The sequence below is a fragment of the Pinus tabuliformis genome, chromosome 9 (assembly GCF_031772625.1).
Source record: "Pinus tabuliformis cultivar Carrire ecotype Pingquan chromosome 9, CPIR1, whole genome shotgun sequence".
Lineage (NCBI taxonomy): Eukaryota > Viridiplantae > Streptophyta > Pinopsida > Pinales > Pinaceae > Pinus > Pinus tabuliformis.
The window spans coordinates 778,426,654-778,446,834 of NC_142307.1; the positions used below are offsets into that span (position 1 = coordinate 778,426,654).

A 20,181-nucleotide genomic window follows, 5' to 3' on the forward strand; every position below is an offset into this window, starting at 1 on the left:
AAATCAGTGGTGTTGCAGACAATTTCTTGGGGCAGCGAGTTTGTGGCATAGATCTGGACGTTTTGGTGCAAAATTTGCAAAATCTAATTGCAGATCTAGATTCTTTGTGAAAAAATACCCGATTTCAAAAAAAAAAATCAGCCGAATCGGAGTCCGGATGAGGGAGATATCGCTGATCTAAAAATCAGTGGTGTTGTAGACAATTTTTCGGGGCAGCGAGTTTGCGGCGCAGATCTGGACGTCCTGGTGCAATATCTGCAAAATATAATTCTATATCTGGATTCTTTGTGAAAAAATACCCGATTTCAAAAAAAAAATCAGTCGAATTGGAGTCCGGATAAGGGAGATATAGCTTATTTAAAATCAGTTATTTTTCAACAATTTTTTGTGACGGTGGGACAGTTGCAGCGTGGATCGGCAATTCTAGTGCCTAGATCGGGATTTCTACCACATGGGAAGATGCAGAATTGTTGTTCCATTTCGGAAAATAGGTCATAATAGGGATTCGTAACAATATTGACAGAATTGTGGTCATTTCAAATTTTCGCCAAGTAAGTGAATTTTTTTCAAAACCCTCTTCATGGCAGTTCTTTGTTTTACAGGAAAGGATAATGGTCCTACTATTGAAGAATACATAGAAAAAACTAAGTCAGTATGGGCAAAAGATTGGAAGGATTCAGTGTGGCTTAATTTCAGAGATGAGGCTCATAAATGGTATTTTTCACTTGACGACAAGCAGTTGTCCAAACTTCCAGATGCAGAATTTGAAAGAGTCCTTTTAGACAAATGGTCTCGGACTAGAAAAAAGGAGAATGAGACACGTAAGGAGTTATTTTCTACGGGTGTCTCCTTATTGCAGGTTCATGGATTGATTCAGAAGGAGAAAATCATTGTATCTATAAATCCTAGTTGCAAGCATAATTTTATGAATGTTAATTTGGCAAAAAAATTGCAAGTCCAAGCAAAATACATTGAAAACACACAGGTGGATGATGAGGATGTTCAATTGTATAAGGATTTGAAGATTTCTATGGATAAGTATGTGTTGCATGGTGATTTTTATACTTCAGAGATGGATAATATGGATGTTGTTTTGGGATATCCTTGGATGGAATCCGTGGGTACTATCAATATTAATGTGCAGAAGAAATTTATGAAGCTCTGGTATAAAAAGAAGAAAATTACATTACAGGATATTTCCATCAATAAACAGGTAGAGTCCATTCAGATTGACGCAGAAGATGTTCCAAGGACTAACATATCATATGATGAGCCATTGATGATTGACAATCAAACACAAATAGAGGCTGAAGCAGAAAAGGATACAGGTGCTGATACATCAGATGAGGGCTCAGTGGTTGAAGTAATATTGGAAGATAAGACACCAGAGCAGGCACCAGAGCAGGGTGAATTAAATAAAAAGACACCGTGGGTTAAAACTTCAACATATCATCACCCACATCACCTCGCAATAAAACAACCAACAAAATGGAAACCAATTAGCGACAAGGACAACAACCCCCGCATGACAGATAGAGAGGAGCGAAGATCCACCTACTACACATCAACACAAAAGAGCTGCCATGGTCAACTTCCATCTCAAGTGAGCGAAGCACCAGCGAGATTGAGGGTTCACCTTTCTCTTGGATGGATAGATGCACGTGCATGGTACCAGTGGACTACTCTTTTGAGTAGATCTTATTATTTGTGTTCTTCTCATGTTTCGGGGACGAAACATGTTAAGGGGGGTGGAATGTTATATACCTAGGGGGGATAACATGGGGTACAAAGGGAGGTACCCAAGGGAATAATATAATAATGGGATGGGCCATAGTAATAAATAAGGTGGTTAACCCATATCATGTAAGGGACCACAAGTAGTTAGTAATAATGTAATGGGCCCATGGTATTAGATAGATGGTATTGAGGGAACCATGGTAATGACCCATGGTATTATATGTATGAGGCCTATAAAGAGGCTAGAGACTCCACATTGAGGGATGTCAAGGATTATTGTATGAATAAGCATATGGCTTGTGGAGTGTTCTCCTTCCTTAAGGAGTGAATATATGGTGTTGCCCTACCTTAAGGGTTTGATCAATAAAGTGAACCATTTCTATCTATATTCAGATCTTGTTATTTCTTGGGTTTATTTTCATTGTCTTATATTTTCATATCAGATCTATAACACAAATAGAGTTGTTCAATAGGTTCAAAGAAGAGAACCATGGAATTAATGTCTCAATGAATACTTTTGTGTAACAAAAACCATGTTATGTTAAACCTATTGTTGTACGTGACACTTGTTGTTGTCGTTATCATGTGGAAATTAAATTATATTATGACACCTTCCTTAATTTTGGTAAAACATTTTGGAAATATCCACCTCCTCCTTCCACTATCCATCATTTCATATCCAAAATTCTATGTGGAAGAGAAAATCATGAATTATTTTACCAAAATAAATGTGTTGGTGGTAAAAAATTTGATCATTGTGGAAATTTGACTTTGTTTCATCACAAATATCCTATTGATATGAATGATCAATCATTGTCCAACATAAAAATGGAATGGACGGGATATGAATATATCCATACATCGATTGGTTCGAGTAGTAGTACTAGTGCTAAAATGATTGATTTACAACAAGAAGAATTTTTTCTGATAGAGTTTTTAAATAATTTTTAGATAGAAATTTATAAATATGCCAAGCATTCTCATACAGCTCGATGGAAGGACCCGCAATTAAAAAAAAAATGAAAATTTTCCACAAGGAACCATCTTGTCGATAGTTTATTTTGCAAAAAATTACACATTTGTTGCACAAAATGAAATACAAAGTGAATATTATCATTCTAACCAAGTCTCTATGCTTGTCCATGTTATATATAGACATGCTGAAAGAAACTTTGATCATATATAAAGCACTAGTTAGAATCGACATGTTATTAATGAATATAATTTTATATCAATTATAATCATACACATTATACACATGTTATACAACAGTACTTTGATAATATTTATGACTCATTGAAAGGCCGTGGAATAAAATTCAATGAAGATTGGATATGGTCACATGGATGCGCAGATCAATTCAAATCTTCACAATCATTATTTTGGTTATGTCCTCTTCATATGAAAACCAACATTAAACATTTTTGGAATTTCATTGACACTAGTCATGGAAAATGAGAACATGATGGTGCAGGGGCATGCATAAAACTAGCATTTCAAAGATATCAAATGGACCACTCTGCAAACTAATTTGTCTCAGCTAAAAACATTGTTTAATGGTGCATTGCTGCCCTAAGCCATGAGATTAACCCATCAAGGGAAGTACATAGGTATATCTATCTATCTATCTATCTATCTATATATATATATATATATATATATATATATATATATGATATTTTTTTATTAATTTTTAAATATTTATAAATTATATCTAGTTTAAATAATTAATCAATGATTATCTTTGATATATAAATTGTATTTTAAATGACATATTTAAATTCTTGTTTGAATTTAGCATAGGTTTTTTGGGCATATCGGAGTCCAAGATGTAGATAGATCGATTACATATGAAGCTAAAATAGTAAAAAGGACTCGAAAATTGCATTCAATTAAAACAAAAGAGTATCAAAATGCATTTGCATTTGATAGAAGAAAAGAATCTTGTTTTTGTCCTATTTGCATAGAGGACACACAATTCAATGATGTTTGTGAAAACAATATGTATGTGAAAGCTTGGCAACATACTGAACTTAATACAAAGGGTAAAAGGTCACTTGCAAGATTCGAAGAGAAGGAGTCAAAGGAGACTATAGTTTCATCTGAAGGTGATGAGTTTCTGATCTTCTTAGAGAAGGTAACATTTCAATTTCTTTCAAAAGATAACCATATATGTTTTATGTTTTTAAAATCATTGTGTATTTAAGTATCTAGATAATAGTTTAAATATTGATCTAAATAGATAATAAAATCAAGTACACGTTGATAACTAATTTCTTGTTAATTATGATCTGAATTTACACATTTTATTGTGTAGGAGAATTTTTTTTTGTAGTTTAATCACCCATTAACAACATATAAAATGTTTAGTATTAATTGATGCGGTGCGCTAAACGAAAGATGAAGTTATTGGAGGACTATGATGATAACATTTTTATATATGAAAGAGGGTCTATTATACTAAAAGAATATTTTTTCCAAGAAACTCATTAAACTAAGATTCATGCTTACTTTCAAGACTATTAACCCCATTCCATAAGTTGTCAATATAGTCACTTGGTGTATGTAACGTGCATAAAGTTGATAGAAGTTCAATCAAGAAAAAAGATTATAATTAAAATGGAGAATGTCAAAAGTTGACAATGAACAAATCATTGAGGATGGAATTCCATTAGATTTTTTTTAATTAAACTTCCCAATTGTATCTTCTCCTTGTATTGATCTTTGAGAATGAGTTCAAGTAGATTTTTAGCCTTTCCTTTTGTGCACTTGTAAGTTTTCCATTCTAGCTACTACTAGGTATTGCAAAATTGTTTTGATTTTATGGTAAACGGAAACCATAAATTCAAAGTTGTAGAGTTTAAACCATGATATTTTTCTGAAATAACAGTTGTACCATGTATCTGGGATATATTAATTTTACTTGCACAACATAATATAGAGCTTGTAAATTTTCAGGGAAGTTCAATTTAACTGCTTATAAGAATACTCGTTGTATCTTTAGTCAACATTAGAAAAAAACAAGGTTAGGTTATTTGCACCTATGGATTTGTTGATCATATAGACCCACAATTTTGGTTTCAATAATCTAAAGATCATAATTTGTGACTACATTAAGAGGAATGTTTAGTGTCTCAGAATTTATTGTTGGAAGGTGCTCTTTGTAGATGAATAAAATACATTGTAGGTTTTTCCATGTTGCATCTAGGAAGATATTCAAACTTATATGTTTGACCAACAATGATTTCATTAGTCCTATACTAAATTACTCATTTAAGTCCATCTGCAGTGTTAAAATTCAAACCCTTACTTGGATACATGCACTCTTAGAGCATAATTTCCCCCATAAGCCTAGAAGTGGAGGGATACTTTGTTTCTATCACTCACTACAAAACTTTAGGGGGGAGATAGTATCCCTTCTTGCACCATTTGTGGGGGTGATACTCCTATAGCTTCTAGAGATATCCTCTAGATGGAATTTTTTTCAAGGAGATCATGTTAGTGAGATGGATGAGTCGAATTGTAGACCTTGGAAATTGCATTCCTTTGAGTCCTAAGTGTTTATTTAATTCCCTAAGATCTCTCATCCATTTGTTTAAGAGGGCCTTCCATGGGAGAAAAGGGGAGATCCATATGATATGATTATGCCTTTTAAAAGAGTATTGATCTTTTGGTAATCAAAGGATTAGTTTTAGGCCATGGAGCACCATGAGAAAGGATTCAAAAGGCTTGCATCAACTTGAGGTATGATGTTGTAAGTTTCCCTTGTTAATTGGTACAAGCATTCTTTCCAAAAATTGTGTTTCATTCATAATTTTTTCAATTCTTTCCTTTAATATAGTTGATTAGATCTAATGCAATTTTCTTTATAGAATGTATGGAAGGTTTTATAGGATTCAATTATGCACAAACCACAACCTTCAAGGTCATGACTTGTTATAATTTTGGTCTATAAGAATCTTATTCCCAAGCATTATACTGCTTCAGAGGCTATTAAGTAGCAGGCCTAAAAAGGCCTAGTCCACACATGAAATGCTCATATTGACATTGACTATAACTCTTTCCCTTCACACACTCATTTGAGAGAATATTCATCCTCATGGTTAGATCAATCTCCCAATCAAAGTAAATCTAGAGGCATAATTCCTACTTCCACATCTGGTGCTTCTATGAGTCACAATTAAGAAAGGCATTTAAAGACGTTTCAAACTAGTTGCTGGGGGAGGGGGGGTTGGTTACCTTTACCTTTACTATGCTTCTAGACCTTTCTTCCTTCCGAACTTATGGGGTGGAAAATTCCTCTTTGTGAACCTGGCCTTCCGATGGTGGTAATTGAAATAATTCGAGGGTGGCCTATCAGTTATCTATGAACATGGCCTTGAATTAGATTGGAATATTATAATAGTAAACAAAATACATAACTTCTTCCTAAGAAATAAAAAACTACCTGGTCTATAGGATAACACTTTTCCTTCAATGCAAACATAAATCAAATGAACCAAATTTAGTTTAGATAAGTGTCAGCCCTGGCCCATATATGCATCTGGAGTCAACTTAAATATGTAGCTTAGGTCAGCCCCATAAACTGTAATCCAATATCACACACATATATATGTCAAATATTACCCAAAAATAGTTGCCTCAATGGTTGGGGTCTTTGTCCCACATACCCATTTTAGACTTAAAACAGAGGCATGTTGAGCTTCCTTAGTTCACATTTTTCTTCCATACATCACTTACATTAAAAGAAGCTCGAGGAAACACTCAAATCTACTACTGCCAATAATTTTGTGCCATACTTTGTTGTTGCCAACAATTATTTTCCATACTCTATTTTCTTGTCTCTCCTTCTTCCCTACTACTCTAAATTTTTTTGATATGCCTTAAAATACAAATGATACCCTTCCAGAAAGTGTCAAGGAAGAGGAGTGTGGAGAACTGCAGAAATTGTTCACTAAACTTTCCAAAGATCCCCTCAAAGATGAATCCTACAACCATACTTGGCCATTTACTGACACTAGTTTTGCTGGCCATATGGAGAGAGGCATGGAAATATCTCTGAGCTCATGAAGACATGTCCCCATTTGACTCTGTGGGATCAGATTTTGTGTCATAGGTGAAAGATGGCACAAGCCAACCATTCACTTTTGCATGTTCAACATAACTTGCAAACCTTTCCCTAGCTTTGGGAATATCCAAGGCCAAGTCATCAAGCTACCCTTGTGAAACCTTTCATCATCTGATTTATTGCAATAAAACCTTCACTTGAACATTCCTGCAATAAATTCAACAACCTATCAATTTTTTTCTCCACTTCCATAACCAAAGATTTTTTCACAACCTCGTGGTGGAAGAATGGCATATTATGGTCCCATATACATTGGCATGCTTCTCCAATATCTGTCCCTATCTCATATTCCTCCAATAGTTTGTTGATTTTGTCCTTTGCATCCTCAATTGTCCAATCAGTGCCACCATGATGGGAATGAACTTGAGGAAAACCATTTTGAAATATTTTGTTCAACTTCTACAATTATACTTCATACTACTGCCCACTTCATTCCTGTACACATCACAATTTATATGTCAAGCAGATATGTACTTAAATTTTCCTTCTTATAACTTTCTTTGGTGCCATAGATTCCATAGATGATGGTTTTCTATGGGTTTAAAAGATTCAATATTCATCTGAGTATATCATTTTCTTTGGCATGATGCCTCGAAACTTTTGCACAAAATTTTCCTTTCCCAATAGATCTTTTCATATTCCCAACTATTGGAACGCTAGAATCACTATGCTACTTGGCTAAATGATGAAAAATCACATGTGCTATCCTTATGCAAAATAGTGGATAACAGGTCATCAATAATCTAACATAGAAACACCGAGGATATCTTGGGTGTAGCAGCAATAAACTAGCCAAATTTCAACTCAACTATCTTTCCTCTCACTTTGGACTAGTGCATGCTAAAAATTAGAACTAAGATTTTTATGGTTTTAAGTAAAACATTCATTGGTGCCTTATTAAATTGGGTGAATGGAGAAAGAGGAGAAGAAAATCTAAAAAATATATTAGTTAATCCCAAACCTGTTGATTAAGAAGATTTCCACAAAGAAACACTAACAAGAAAGAAATTTATCTAATTGATTAAACATTCAACATAGAAGAGTAACTCCATTGCTTAAAAGAGAAATCTTGTGTGACCAACCCTGAATGTACAATTCACAAGATGAAAATTCCTCAGACTAACTTCTCAAGTTCACCTAAATTAACCTCCTATGTTGCTACAATATTTTCAAGATTGCAAGCGAATGAGGGATTAATAGATGAAACATGAAAAGACTCCTGAACCACCAGTCAGAAAAATCCTCAGTCATCCTCCTATCTCTTACAGAATTAAAATGGGATGGTAAATTTAATATCTCTCACAATATTAAAGTACATTGTCCACAAGAAACCTTGTGGTTATGAAGAGTGTTGAGCAAGGAGATGCAAATTCCCCTTATGAAAAAGTTATTAGTAGACAAAAATGACTAAAACACGTTAGACATAAAATCCATCTTTGCTACATGTTGTTCATCAATCCACTTCAAAATGTCTAGATAAGATATATGAGTGTTGTCTGTAGCAACAAATCTCTATCTAGTCTTACACTGTCTTGAGCTATGCCTGAATTTTCTAAATGTGTGTATGAATCATCTTTAGATGTTATAACTCTAGTCCAAGTTGTTGGGGGCCAACTAGCATTAACATTTATTTTTTGCGGCTTCTTTTTCACCAAATTATTTTCAAGAAAGCATGGATTTGATAGTATTAGATGCTTGTCAATACCATCTACCTTGTATCCACAAAACTGTGTTGCTTCTTTGAAAGGAATGTTTGGGATTGTCTGTGGTTATCCATACCTAAGGCACTGTGTGGAGACATCAATTTTTCTTGCAACCATTGGATCAAGTGAGGTTGTTGTAGTTGTTGGGTTTGTCCATGATACACTTGATGATACATACATGGACTATGACGAGTTGTTCGACATCTTTGGAAATGAAGTGGCAGATCCAGTACAAGGGGAATGCACCGTCACAATAAATATCCATTGCTAGTTTCATTTCATACAAAATTCATTTTCTATTAATCATTTACATGAAATGTGTCAGTTGTGTCATTTGGGTCTCTTCATTTTCGAGAGAGGCATTGATAGTATAGTATCAATGTTTTACTAACATTTTTTTTCCTCTTGTAGATGTCCCTTGCCCCTATATATTATTTTCCTTTCTTGGTGTTAGGTCCATTTGTTGTGGTCATTTAAGTTGTTGAATTTTTACATGTTTAATTAATGGTCAACTTCATGTTGGCAGGTGTCTAGAATAATTTTGTTCAGCAAGCTTTCCTATGACAAAATCACTACAAGTAAAATTGTTGAAGTAGGACTATCTCCACACAATGTTTCTTGCAACGATGGATGTAAGGGTAGTCTTGGTCAAATTGGAAGATAAATTTCTTAACATTAGAATCTTGGGAGTTCTAACTTTTTCAAATTGACAACGATTTGTAGAAGAGAAACTAGATATTTGTGCTCCCTTAACCAACTAACTTGGAATTCAAAGTTGGAAAGATAAATTAGAAGACCTTTTCTTAAAATATTTGAAGCCAAGGGAGCATGGAGAGATTTTCCCTAAGTTTATTGAAGGCTTTAAGGAAGAAACTATCATGATTATAATCCAAAAGTTGGATAAATCTTTGAAGAAGGAAAAAATTTATTATTATGATTTATGTGGTAGACCTATACCTCGCACAACATTCATCGGAAGATGTTGAAGTAGGATTTCTTTTTTCTTTATGAAGAATGTGTTGTAAGAATCCATTTCCTTTTTAAGCTTCAAACGTACTTAATTATAACATCTATTGTTGATTCACTCTAGTTTGTTGGGCATTGTGAGGAATAAGAAGGGAATTGATGAAATCCATGACCTGTGTGGTCTTTGGTTGATTGTCTTGGACAAGGATGGCTGGTATGCTACACTGTGGATTATTTACCATTTGTGGCTAAGTATTATTGGGAAGCTAAAGGATTATGTTAAGCGCCCAAAAATTAACGGTTGTGCTAGTGTTTACCAGCTAGAGTAGTATGTTTTAATTATTCAAGAATAATACATCATTCCACTCTATTGAAGTTATGTGATTTATAGATTAGGTTAGGAAAAACCAATGGGATTTTTGGGTCACTCTCCTAACACTTTTTGTGGTCCCAACGCTTTAGGTATCAATATTTTCCTTTTTTTTGGGGGGAAGGATGATCTTCCACTGGAACTGCAAATAAGGACTAAAGAAATTCATCAACAAGTTGAGTTTGTAGTAGTTTCACATTGGAGGTACAAGGAGGGTGAAGAAACACACTCTTCCTTCATTGTTCAGATGGTCGAGTGGGAAATATGGGTGCTAACATGGAACAGTGAGATTATGGACACTAAATTGGGGTTATCTCCCCAGGAGACAGACATGAGACCACCTTGCCCTTTCCCTTCCCATAAAGATGGTTTACCACATATGGATAAATTATATAGCCCACCATGTGGAAAAAATAATAGTTTCCATGTAATTATGTTGGAAGATGATAAAGTGAGTATGGTATTCTTAAAAACCCATATTATGATTTAGTTTCTTTGCAATATTCTTGTTTTGAAATTCATTTGCTAATCTTTTACACAATTTTTTATGTATGTTGTTTGAAATTTCTACCATCATATCAATTTCATGAATAAAGGATTGCTTATTGCTGTTAAATAGATGAATGCTCAAGAAATAACTCCAAATTCGACTATGAAGGATTTGCTAGATAAAATAGCTTATGGTAGTTCACTTTTTACATCATATGGTTTTCCAATAAAAGAGGAGATGAGGTCAAGAGTGAATCACAATACTATTAGTGATCCTTGTCAGAAGCTGAAAATGGGTGATTTAGCTGAATTAACTCTGTCAATACCACAATTTTTTTTTACTGAATACAGGAAAGAAATAAGTTGAATGTTTTGGTAAGGCAGATGAATGCTAGGATGAAATAGGCCATATGCTAGGAAAGAATTCACAAGTTCTACTTGTGACATCACTTACGTAGAAACTGGCCAATTATTTTTGAAGTGAATTAGAAAGAATGGAGACCAAAAGATTTACCTTGTTGAATGTCAAACAACAACAAGGTTCAATGTCATTACACCAATATACTTGTTCTGAGCTCAACGTGTCACTTATGGAAATTGAAAGTGGGTGGGAAGGATAACAATCATTCCTCCCAAATCACCAAAGATAAAGCCAATTGATAACTTTATTTGTGGAGCTTATAATTAATATCATGATAATAACAATTTTTTTTGTAGAAAATTTGTTCTAATATTTGAATAATTTAAAGAAAATTATTCTAACAAGGCTAGGAGATAGGTATGGATAACCACGAGAGGAAGGTTTGGGATTGTCTGAGTTATTTCAATTCTCATCTTTCTATTTCACTTCTTTAGAGAAAAATATATTTTCAAATACAAACTCAACTCAAATCAAACTAAAATAGAGAACACTAATTATGAAGATGTTTGTCTCTCCACTACCTTGCATTGACGTTATTTTTTATGAATTATACTTGATTTTAATGATAAGAACCTGTATTTATATATTTATTTTAACACCAAATTGACATCACTATAAATATACACATATCCCATTAAGTATGACCTAAAGATGATTCAAGTAATCTCACCTTTAGCCTAAGCACATGGCAGAGTGATTTTGTAGGTGTGAAGTTTTATTAGAGGTACTGCTTGTTTGTTTTATTTGGTTATAAAAGGGTTTGCTTTTGGTTTTATGTGACTTTCAATTTATCATCTGTAGCATGTTGAGAAATGGGAAAGAATAATGTGTGACATTTATCTTGCATAAATTGATGTTGAATGAAAGGATACAAAGTTTAACCAAGCTACAATCTGCTTCGGTAAAGGTAGAATAACATCTTAAAAATTTTCCTAAGAATACACCATATATAGAGTTTGAACACAAGTAATATATGGATTTTTCTTTTTTAGATAATTTTTTTTTTCTACCCAAGATACCACAACAAGAAAAATATTCATATTATAGGAATTGTTTGAAGACCGCATTGAGGTTGATTTTTCTTATTTCCTACTTGATTCATTTCTTCTCATGACATAATACGTTAAACATGAATTGATATGTTCCTGAAACAAATCAAATTCGAAGTTTATAGATATAAAAGATAAAAAAAAAATGTCAATGCCTTCATTTGATTGCTACTTGACTCTGGTGTGGGTAGGTTACAGGAAATGGGATTGTAAAAAGGACGGGGAGACAATGTAGAGCATGACTTGTATATGATTCATTTGTTGTTCAAGATCTTTCAGGAACCTAAGCCATTGACTTTGGAAATTTTTCTAGTGGGGATTCCTATGGTTTTTAATGTCGTGATTATTTCACCTCATGGTTATTTTTGGCATGAAAATGTTTTAGGAATGCTAGACAAGACATTGGTGGACAAGTAAACATTTTTTTTATAATTACAATGTCCATTTCATTATATCCTCTCATTATTGTTTGATTGTATTTTGAATGTTCCCTTTTCTTTTATTTTGTCCTTTAACTATGAACTTGAAAATACTTGGTTTCATGTCCATTTAAACAACATACAAAAATCGAATATGAGATTAGTATTACACAATATCAAATGAAATCCTTTTAGTTGTTTTGTGTTAGAAAAAATTCATGACTATTAGAAAAGTTTACTTTCATGTTGTCAATTAGAAAAGTTTACTTTCATGTTTTTACTAAAGCACAGGTTGTCTACAACATGAAAGTAAACTTTTCATGTGCTAGATAATGAAATGTTGTGAATAAAATGACAAGTATTAGATATTACACCTTAAATTATTTTTTTCACAAGTTATCTACATCCTCAGCTTTTAGCATGTAACTTAGTTGGCATGATTGTGCCTAGAAGCTTTCCATAAAGGTTGAATATGAAGTTACTGAGTTTTTCTTTTCCATGTTGAGGTTTTATTTTCTTTGTTTATCTAGGTCATCTCGCTACATAGTGGCCACTATCACCCAATTGAAGAAAACTTGTTCAAGTTTCTTGCTTTTATGGGGAAAATGACATTGACATTGTTGATGTTGAGGTATATGTCATATAAATCCTTTATAGTCTACTTTAGTTTAAATGCCAATGTTCATCATCTTTCATGCCTTATACTTTGTGATGTATATTCTTTTATTTTCAGAAGAGGAACTCTGCATTGATGGTAAGGCGCAAGAATTGAAGAAAGAGGAGAACATTAACACTGGAGCGACAAATGAAAAAAGAGAGAGAGAGAATAATCAGTCTAGTGATACCCTTAGAGCCAATATCCCGCATATGATGCACACATAGAGACTAATGGTCAAGTCTTCAAAGTTGGTGAATTCACTTGAATGCCTGTTATAGCTCCAAATCTATAATGTTTCTAAGTGATGGAACAATATTTTGTGTGTCAATTGTAGTCCAACCAATATTAAGTTGGAAACTCATAATATGACACTTATTCACAGAGATTATCCCGATTATACACTATTGCGGAATACATGCACAATACATAACCTCCTCTACGTTGATAATCAGTTTTGCAGAATTAAAAACAATGAAACATCAATTGCATGCGCACATTAACACAGTATGTAACCCGGGGAAAGCATACATCTGAAAACCCCACACTATCTGTATATTATAATGATTGAGAACATGTAACAATACATAGTACAATACTCCTCACAAATACTCAGTACTATCTCCACCTGTTACACACAAAACTAGCTCAGATCCGAATCAATCACAAGTTCAAATCTCCTCCACTGCTTGCCTGCCTCCACTGCGCAATCCTGCATGAGAATAAATGAGTATGGCTGATCCAAACTCATATTTTCCTTGGCTGAACCACGCAATCCTCATTGGCAATACTCAATCCATGCATGTGCAAAATCTCATGCACAACTATAGTCACAACTGATAGCAATCTCAACCTCTAACACCTGTCTCCACTGAACTGTCCATGCACTGAGTTAATTGATGTATTCTTTAGTTTCTTTATTAGTTAATAATTAGTGAATTAATTTAACAATTAATTCACATCACTCATCACTAGTGTATTTGCAGTTAAACTAAATACAACTAGTTCAAGCAAGTCAAACTCAACACAACTCCATCAACTCCTCAATCAACTCCACCAAACTCAACCGCATGAGTTCTAACTGATGTCCACCATGCAATAGCTCAACTGACTCATAAGAAAAGTGCATTTCCTTCTGACAGCTGCATGTGCCACATCTGTAGCTCAAACTGAAGTGCTTCAAGAGGATAAGATAATGTTTATAGTCCAAATATTGTTATGAGCTAATAATATTCAACTGTTCTATTTTTAGCTTGGCAGTCTAAAAATAGAAACCACCCATATGTCTAAAAATAGAAGTCCATCTATTTTTACCAACAGGACCAATCATCCACAAATAGCATCCTGCAACTCATAGGCCATGATCCATATGTCTAAAAATAGACATAGTCTAAAAATAGACTTTGCGCCAAAAATAGCCTGTGGGCCCACTTAGTGAAGGCGACTTCTTTCCACTAAGCTCCATCATCTTGTTGCATTCTCAACACTTGACATTTTATATAATATAATTTATGTGGTTGAAATTATTTATACTTTCACTTAATTACGTCGTAAGGCGTTCCCTCTGGAAACAACTCTCCTCCCATCACACGTGTACAGACTTTTGCCCTTGATTTTCATGTTAGACGATCAAAATAACATTGACCATCCGATTAAAGAGCGGTAATCTGACCGGTATTAAGTAAGTTACAATCCCTCTGGAAACAACTCTCCTCTCATCACACGTGTACAAACTTCTGCCCTTGATTTTCATGTTAGACGATCAAAACGACATTGTCCATCACCATTTGTTTACCGCAAACCAAGAAGCATCTCCTGCTTCGATCTTTTCGGACCGGTATTAAGTAAGTTACAATTAATAACTACATCGTCTATCAGCGTTTGTTTATGGCAAACCAAGAAGCATCTCCTGCTTCGATCTTTACTGCTTCCTTCCGACTTACTTCTGACGAAGACCAATTATTCTGCTTAGCTCGACAAGAAAGAGCCATTCTTCTATTTTCTCCAATTGCAGGGTTTGTTTACGATAAAAAATGCATGAAATATGCAAATTGGGGTTTGGAATAGGGGCGAACAACTTGTCAAATATTAACGCTGGACCCGAGGAAACTACGAATACTATGCTCTTCGGACGTCATTTTGACCTTGTTATAAAAAGACACTTCAGTATTGGATCCGAGGTCACCATCAAGGAAAGCATTTAAATTGTGGATGATTTTGTCTACAATGTCATTCAGAGCAAAAGGCATGAAATTTCTGTCTGAAATAACCATGTCTGTGAAAAGTATATACAGAGAAAGCTCGATCTACTGTCATTCAGAGAAATACTCTGACAAATATCTCCTAGACATTGTTATGAATTTTATAATAGCCCGGCGGGACACCAGTGCGATTACTCTTTTTTGGTTTTTTCATTTGCTTTGCCATAATCCAGACGTCGAAGAAAGGCTTCTCCAAAAATTGCAGGGAGATTTATCTGAATCCACATACACATTTGTGCACATTAGACATCACTCGTAGTGGTTTTGGCATGGCTGGTTTTCCTTAACATCGAAGTTTTTTCTTTTTACAACCCTACAGAAGGAATCACATTCATGACCTTGTTCCATGGTTTAACATAATTTATTATTTTTATGGGTTACAGAGTACAAAATTTCATGTTTCTAAATAATCTATTATTTTTAACTAATTTTTTCTTTTTACAACCCTACAGAAGAAATCACATTCATGACCTTGTTCCATGGTTTAACATAATTTATTATTTTTATGGGTTACAGAGTACAAAATTTCATGTTTCTAAATAATCTATTATTTTTAATTAATTGATTCACGTATTTAGGCTTCTACATAACAATCAAGTCTCCCTTCTTCTGGAATTTCTCTAGTGGAAATCTGAAATGTGCACAACTTAGAGCTTAGGTGAATATCAAAGCAAATATTTGTTTAACAATCATTTTCGTTATCGAATTTTTCAATTGGTTGTGCATAAACAAATCTACTATAAGATCAAATTGGATCCAAAATAACATTCAAGAAAATTTGAAAAAGGAATGGTCTACATCTTGGATCGAACAATTCTCGACACTCTTAGTATAGACATTCAAACAACGTGGAACTGATTATTTTAGTAAACTTAGGCTTCTACATAACAATCAAGTCTCCCTTCTTCTGGGATTTCTCTAGTGGAAATCTGAAATGTGCACAACTTAGAGCTCAGGTGAATATCAGAGAAAATATTTGTTTAACAATCATCTTCGTTATCGAATTTTTCAATAGGTTGTGCATAAACAAATCTACTCTAGGATTAAATTGGACCCAAAATAACATTCCTTTCTTAAAATATATGGGATACTAATTAACATGTTTGATATTAACTAAAACTGTAATATTCGATATCGAATTTTTCAATAGGTTGTGCATAAACAAATTTACTCTAGGAATAAATTGGACACAAAATAACATTCCTGGCTTAAAATATATGGGATACTAATAACTAAAACTGTAATATGGGGTGCAGGTTGGATTGTAAATGTATTTTTAAAATAGTTAAATATTTAAAAGATAAAAATTCTACTGTAAATGTATTTTTAAAATAGCTAAACATTTAAAAGATAAAAGGTTGAATTGTAAATGTATTTTTAAAATAGTTAAATATTTAAAAGATAAAATTCTACTCCAGGATTAAATTGGACCCAAAATAGCATTCCTTATGGGATACTAATTAACATGTTTGATAATAACTAAAACTGTAATATGTGGTGCAGGTTGGATTGTAAATGTATTTTTAAAATAGCTAAACATTTAAAAGATAAAAATTCTACTCTAGGATTAAATTGGACCCAAAATAACACTCCTTTCTTAAAATATATGGGATAGTAATTAACATGTTTGATATTAACTAAAAACTGTAATATGTGGTGCAGGTTGGACAAACATTTAATAGATGAAAATTCCATCACAGCGATATAAAATGTATAAACCCAAACAAAATAATGACTAAAGATCTAATTTGAAGCCACAAGGGATATCAAACTCTCATTTGAAGCCACAAATGATATTCACAAAATGTTTAGGACACATGGTTTGTATTTTTAAAATAGCCAAACATTTAAAAGATAAAGATTCCATCACAACTATATAAAATGTATAAAACCCAAACAAAAGTATGACTAAATATCTAATTTGAAGCCACAAGGGATATCAAACTCTCATTTGAAGCCACAAATGATATTCACAAAATGTTTAGGACACATGGTTTGATCAAGAAAAAATTAAATATAATGAATAATCTTTCCCAAAACACTTTATAATTAATTATAATTAATTGACATGGATCTTTTATATATTGTATTATGTAATTTTGACATGAATAATAAAATATTAAGATGTAAATTTGAAAAGATTATTATGTTAAATTATAAATAAATTAATTTAAATTAAAAATAAATAATAAATTTAAAGAAAATTTAATTACTAAAAAATTAATCTAATAATGAATTACGCAATATTTATTTTAAATTTTAAAAATAAGAATTTACATATTTATATTATGCAATATTTATTTTAATTTTAAAAATAGGAATTTACATATTTATATTGTAATATGTAATTTTCACAATAAGATGTAAATTTTAGAAGATTATTATGTTAAATTATAAATAAATAAATTTAAATTAAAACTAAATAATAAATTTAAAGAAAATTTAATTACCAAAAATTTAATCTAATAGTGATTTCTGCAATATTTATTTTTATTTTAAAAATAGGAATTTACATGTTTTTTAAAATTTATTTTAAATTTTAAAAATAAGAATTTACATGTTTTTTAACAGTTAAATTTTAAAAATAGGAATTTACATGTTTTTTAACATTTTAGAAGAAGCAATAATTTAGATATTTAACAATGTAATTAGGGAAACAAATTATTCACCAAACTATTAAACCTAAAAAAATGCAATATTTATTTTAAATTTTAAAAATAGGAATTTACATATTTTTTAACATTTATTTTAAATTTATAAAAGTGCATTAGTTTGGGTCTCCACTTCATGCATATAAGTGGCAACTGCATCTTAAAAGTTTGTTGTTGTTGTGTTTTTTTCTCTAAATAAGAAAAGCTCACATGCTCATTTCAAACCCTAAAACATAAAAGAAAGTTTATTTATTTAATTAAATAGATTAATTTTGGAAAACATGAGATGCATAAACAATTGTTGTTGTGTTTTTTCTCTAAATAAGAAAAGCTCACATGCTCATTTCAAACCCTAAAACATAAAAGAAAGTTTATTTATTTAATTAAATAGATTAATTTTGGAAAACATGAGATGCATAAACAAAATTATAATGGTATACAAACTCATTACTTATAGTCCATTGAAGCAAGATTGCTACAGAATTTATTGACAAATGAACCTTGATTCTATGCAAACCCATTCCATCAATTAAAAAACGGTTAATTATTCAAACAAGAATGGAAGATGCAGATGGCCAGGCTCTTCCATTATTTGGAGGTCAAAATCGCTTGTCACTGAATGATAATTACAGAAGTTACTGCTTGGCAAATAGATAAACACTTTAAATTTGCTTCCTCTGAAATAAGCTGGTATTAAGCACCAATTGCAATATGTTATGGAAAAATGGTATAGTTCTCAAATTAATTATAGAGAGAAACCTCGATCTATCGTCATTCAGAGATACTCTCACAAATATCTCCTAGACATTGTTATGAATTTTATAATAGCCCGGCAGGACACCAGTGCGATTACTCTTTTCTGGTTTTTTCATTTGCTTTGCCATAATCCCGACGTCGAAGAATGGCTTCTCCAAAAATTGCAGGGAGATTTATCTGAATCCACATACACATTTGTGCACATTAGACATCACTCGTAGTGGTTTTGGCATGGCTGGTTTTCCTTAACATCGAAGGTTTTTCTTTTTACAACCCTACAGAAGGAATCACATTCATGACCTTGTTGCATGGTTTAACATAATTTATTATTTTTATGGGTTACAGAGTACAAAATTTCATGTTTCTAAATAATGTATTATTTTTAATTAATTGATTCACGTATTTAGGCTTCTACATAACAATCAAGTCTCCCTTCTTCTGGGATTTCTCTAGTGGAAATTTGAAATGTGCACAACTTAGAGCTTAGGTGAATATCAAAGCAAATATTTGTTTAAAAATCATTTTCGTTATCGAATTTTTCAATTGGTTGTGCATAAACAAATCTATTCTAAGATTAAATTGGATCCAAAATAACATTCAAGAAAATTTGAAAAAGGAATGGTCTACATCTTGGATCGAACAATTCTCGACACTCTTAGTATAGACATTCAAACAACGTGGAACTAATTATTTTAGTAAACTCAGGCTTCTACATAACAATCAAGTCTCCCTTCTTCTGGGATTTCTCTAGTGGAAATCTGAAATGTGCACAACTTAGAGCAAATATTTGTTTAACAATCATCTTGAATTTTTCAATAGGTTGTGCATAAACAAATCTACTCTAGGAATAAATTGGACCCAAAATAACATTCCTGGCTTAAAATATATGGGATACTAATAACTAACACTATAATATGGGGTGTAGGTTGGATTGTAAATGTATTTTTAAATTGGACCCAAAATAGCATTCTTTATGGGATACTAATTAACATGTTTGATAATAACTAAAACTGTAATAGATTGTAAATGTATTTTTAAAATTAAAAGATAAAAATTCTACTCTAGGATTAAATTGGACCCAAAATAACACTCCTTTCTTAAAATATATGGGATAGTAATTAACATGTTTGATATTAACTAAAAACTGTAATATGTGGTGCAGGTTGGACAAACATTTAATAGATGAAAATTCCATCACAGGGATATGTTGAAGCCCCAAAAATCGGGTCGACAACAAGGGGGATACCCACCCAGTCCGGACCTTGGTTGGCAGCTCCTTATCCGTTTGGCATAGCAGGTCCGACTGGGGATAATGGGACTAGTTTCCAAATTTAAGGGTGTGTGTGTGTGCAGAGTTGGATGATGTTGATCTAAGAGTACTTAAAGCTAATTTAATTCAAACTTTTAAAGTAACTCTATGCTATTGTAATCTAATGAGAAACAACACATCTAATCTAAGCTAACCCGGGGTGTATTTCTTCTACTATGCGATCTAAAGAGATTTCAAACAATAACTAGTAATAAAGATCATTCAGCTATCATAAGAATAGAAATCAATTAAGATAAACCACTTTGC

The 20,181-nt window shown here is 32.5% G+C and overlaps 1 pseudogene; it reads left to right on the plus strand.

Annotated features, from left to right (window-relative positions):
* The first annotated feature begins 8,614 nt into the window (after positions 1-8,614).
* LOC149151039 (putative GTP diphosphokinase RSH2, chloroplastic) lies at positions 8,615-10,760 on the plus strand (annotated as a pseudogene).
* The last annotated feature ends 9,421 nt before the right edge of the window (positions 10,761-20,181 follow it).